This window comes from Tupaia chinensis, unplaced genomic scaffold, assembly GCF_000334495.1.
Source record: "Tupaia chinensis unplaced genomic scaffold, TupChi_1.0 Scaffold142716_1, whole genome shotgun sequence".
Taxonomy (NCBI): domain Eukaryota; kingdom Metazoa; phylum Chordata; class Mammalia; order Scandentia; family Tupaiidae; genus Tupaia; species Tupaia belangeri.
This window is the reverse complement of record NW_006202562.1, coordinates 7441200-7445850: the sequence shown is the minus strand read 5'-3', so window position 1 is coordinate 7445850 and position 4651 is coordinate 7441200. Positions and strand designations below refer to the sequence as shown.

At 37.4% G+C, this 4651-nt stretch overlaps 1 pseudogene; it reads right to left on the bottom strand.

The window, feature by feature from the left end:
• Window positions 1-2873, bottom strand: part of LOC102484153 (polycomb group RING finger protein 6-like) — a 26927-nt pseudogene extending 24054 nt beyond the window's left edge.
• Window positions 2874-4651: the final 1778 nt, after the last annotated feature.

The window sequence follows — 4651 nt, the reverse complement described above, 5'->3', positions numbered from 1 at the left end:
TAAGAAAAAAGCTTCCAAAAAAAAAAAAAAAAAAGAAATGCTATATTTTTCTTATATATTGATTTTGTATCCTGCCACCTTACTGTGTTAATTTATCACTTCCAGGAGGTTTTCTTTTTTTCTTTCTTTTATTATTATTTTGCATTTTCTCTGTTTGAACAATAATCAAAAGGAGTAGAGAAGTTGGACAGCCTTGTCTTGTTACAGTTTTCTCAGTATGATGTTAGTTATTTGTTTTTCATTCATGGCTTTTGTTGTGTTGAGAAATGTCACTTCTATGCTGATTTTTCTGAGAGTCTTAATCATGATGGAATGTTATATTTTATTAAATTCTTTGTCTGCATCAATTGATATGATCATATAGTTTTAAATTTTTCTTTCTGTTAATGTGGTGTATTATACTTACGGTTTTCGTGTGTGTTGAACCACCCTTGCATCCCTGGAATAAAGCTTACCTGTCTGTGTTGTATAATCTTTTTAATGTGTCATCAGATACAATTTGCTAGTATCTTGTTGAGGAGTTTTGCATCTATATTCATCAGAGATATGGGTCTGTATGTATTTTCATTTTTGTGTTTGTTTTGTTCTTATCTGTTTTGGGGATAAGGGTGATGGAGGCTTCATAAAATGAATTTGGGAGGGCTCCTTCCTTTTGGTTCTTTAGAAATAGTTTGAGTAGAATATGAGATAGCTCTTCTTTAAAAGTTTTGTGGAATTCAAAAGTGAAGCCATTGGGACCTGGGCTTTTCTTTGTTGGGAGGCCATTTATTACTGATTCAATCTTATTGCTTGTTTTTAGTCTATTCAGGCTTTCTATCTCTTTCTGATTTAGTTTTAGTAGATAATATATGTCCAGGAATATGTCCATCTCATCCAGGTTTTGTTTGTTGGTATATAGTCACTCATAATATTCTCTAATGACCCTTTGTACTTCTGTTATGTCTGTGGTAATATTGCCTGTTTCATTTTTGATTTGATTTATCTGGTGTCAATTTTGTTTTTTCTGTATTGTTCTTTTATTCTCTATTTTATTTATTTGTGCTTGAATCTTTATTATTTTCTCCTGGCATTTTGGGGATATTTTTGTCATTGCTTTTCCATAGCAGTCTTGCTATGATATGCCCTGGAAAGGATCTTCTTAGGTTGATTTTATTTGGGGTCCTTTGTATTTCTTGGGTTTGGATATTTGAATGTTTCACTAGGTTTGGAAAGTTTTCTGCAAGTATTTCAATGCCCTTTTTAGAGTCTTAACCTTCTGGAATACCAATTATTTGGATGTTTGGATGTTTAATGGTATCTGGTATTTCCCATATGTTATTCTATTTGGGGAAGGGTATTTTTTCATTGCTTTTGGATGTCTTGTTTAAGTCAGAGACTGTCCTCCAGATCAGAGATTCTGTCTTCTGCATGGTCTAATCTGCTATTAATACTTTCAAGGGAGGTTTTACTTTCCTGTATTTCTGTCTTCATCTCTAGAAGCTCTGTTTGATTATTTTTTTTTATAAAGTCTATCTCATTATGGAGTTTCTCCTTTAAGTAGTGGAATGATTTTCTCAATTCCTGGAGTTGGGTGTCTATTTTCTCTTACATTTCATTGAGTTTAGTTATGATAAATGCTCTGGATTCTACTTCTGACATTTTAGTGATTTCCTCTGCTTTTGTATTGTTGGAGTTGAGATATTTTTGCTCCCTTGGGAGGTGGGAAGTGTTTCCAGGGTTTCCCATATTTCTTGAGGCTCTGCTGCGATTTTTAGTCATCTGGTGGTACATTCACTTCTTGCTTCTGTTTCAGAGTAGATTTCTCTAGTTGTGTGTATTTGTGCTTTCTTTTGATCTGAATTAGCTACATGCTAGCTATCCTCTACTACTATGACAGTGCAGTGTCCACAGTGGGGATTTGGAGTTCACATTTGCAGAGAGGGTTTTCTCTCCCCTTTAGCTGATGTGAGTGTGGAAGAGAACTCTCCCACAGCCTTGTACTGCTCAGGTGTTTGGCTCCTATATCTCTAGACCTCTTAGGCTTGTGGCATGGGGTTGGCCTGAGAGGTGAGAATTTGGGGGTGAAACCCAAAATAAGACTGTTTCTCTACTCCTTTTTCACTATGACTGCAGGAATGAGGGAGCAGGGTGCTGCACAAGACAAAAAGCAGCCCTGATCTACCCATAAACCGAGCTGGGGTCTTGAGTGGGAGGGGGCTGTTTCTCTCTGCTCCTTTTCTACTAGGACTGCAGCAATGGGTACTGGCCTCAGGGGGCTGCAGGAATGAGAGGGCTGGTTTAAATGGGCAAAAAGTAGCTCTGACCCCACCTTCTAACTGGGCTGGGGTCTTGAGTGTGAGGTGGCTGCTTCTCTCTGCTCTTACTTTACTATGACTGCAGGAATTGGGGGCTGGTCTCAGGGGGCTTCCTATTTATTTTTTTGACACAGTATTGCCTTGGTGATATAGGGCCTTTTATGATTCCAGACAAATGTTGTAATTGTTTTTCTATTCCTTTGAAGATTATCACAGGCAATTGGATCAGAATCACATTGAATATGTAAATTAATTTGGGTAGTGGTCTAATCTGCTATTAATACTTTCAAGGGAGGTTTTACTTTCCTGTATTTCTGTCTTCATCTCTAGAAGCTCTGTTTGATTATTTTTTTTTATAAAGTCTATCTCATTATGGAGTTTCTCCTTTAAGTAGTGGAATGATTTTCTCAATTCCTGGAGTTGGGTGTCTATTTTCTCTTACATTTCATTGAGTTTAGTTATGATAAATGCTCTGGATTCTACTTCTGACATTTTAGTGATTTCCTCTGCTTTTGTATTGTTGGAGTTGAGATATTTTTGCTCCCTTGGGAGGTGGGAAGTGTTTCCAGGGTTTCCCATATTTCTTGAGGCTCTGCTGCGATTTTTAGTCATCTGGTGGTACATTCACTTCTTGCTTCTGTTTCAGAGTAGATTTCTCTAGTTGTGTGTATTTGTGCTTTCTTTTGATCTGAATTAGCTACATGCTAGCTATCCTCTACTACTATGACAGTGCAGTGTCCACAGTGGGGATTTGGAGTTCACATTTGCAGAGAGGGTTTTCTCTCCCCTTTAGCTGATGTGAGTGTGGAAGAGAACTCTCCCACAGCCTTGTACTGCTCAGGTGTTTGGCTCCTATATCTCTAGACCTCTTAGGCTTGTGGCATGGGGTTGGCCTGAGAGGTGAGAATTTGGGGGTGAAACCCAAAATAAGACTGTTTCTCTACTCCTTTTTCACTATGACTGCAGGAATGAGGGAGCAGGGTGCTGCACAAGACAAAAAGCAGCCCTGATCTACCCATAAACCGAGCTGGGGTCTTGAGTGGGAGGGGGCTGTTTCTCTCTGCTCCTTTTCTACTAGGACTGCAGCAATGGGTACTGGCCTCAGGGGGCTGCAGGAATGAGAGGGCTGGTTTAAATGGGCAAAAAGTAGCTCTGACCCCACCTTCTAACTGGGCTGGGGTCTTGAGTGTGAGGTGGCTGCTTCTCTCTGCTCTTACTTTACTATGACTGCAGGAATTGGGGGCTGGTCTCAGGGGGCTTCCTATTTATTTTTTTGACACAGTATTGCCTTGGTGATATAGGGCCTTTTATGATTCCAGACAAATGTTGTAATTGTTTTTCTATTCCTTTGAAGATTATCACAGGCAATTGGATCAGAATCACATTGAATATGTAAATTAATTTGGGTAGAACTAACATTAAGATTATATTGATTCTTCTAATACAAAAGCATGGAATGTCCTTCCTTTTTTTTTTTTTTTTTCTGTATCATACTCAGTTTCTTTTTTCAGTATTTCATAGTTTTCCTTATAGAGGTCTTTAACCTATTTGGTTAGGTTTAGTCCTGGGTATCTTATTTGTTTTGTAGTTATTCTAAATGGCATTCTTCAACTCTGTCTCAGTCTGTTCATTGTTGGTGTATAAAAATGCTAAAAAATTTTGCATATTGACTTTGTATCCTGCTACTTTATTGAATTCATCTATCACATCTAGGAATTTTTTCTTGGATTCCCTTGAATCTTCTATGTATATATTCATATCATCTGTAAATAGGGACAATTTAGCTTTTTCATTTCCTATCTGAATGCCTTTTATTTTGCTTTCTTGTCTGATTGCATTGACTAGGACTTCCAGCACTACGTTGAAAAGAAGAGTAAAAAGTGGGCAGCCTTGTTTGTTCCAGTTTTTAGTGAAAAAGCTTTCAGCTTTTCCACTTTCAGTATGATGTTTGTGGTGTGTCTGTTGCATATGGCCTTTATTGTGGAGGAATGCCTCTTCTACCTCTATTTTGCTGAGAGTCTTGATCATGAAGGGATGTTGTATTTTATTAAAAGGTTTTCTATATCTATAGATATGATCATATGATTTTTATCTTTCTTTCTGTTGAAGTGGTCTATTACATTTATTGTTTTGTGTATGTTGAATCATCCTTTCATCTGTGGGATAAAGCCTACCTGGTCATGATGTATAATAAGTTTACAAATTTAAATACGCTAATTTCACTGAAAACCACCCTCACTGAAACATTTACAATAATTTTTGACCAAACATTTGGTCACCATGGGCCTAGCCAAGTTGACACATAAAATTAGCCATCACAATGGGCTTTAATCTTGCTTCTACCTCAAGAAAAAGGA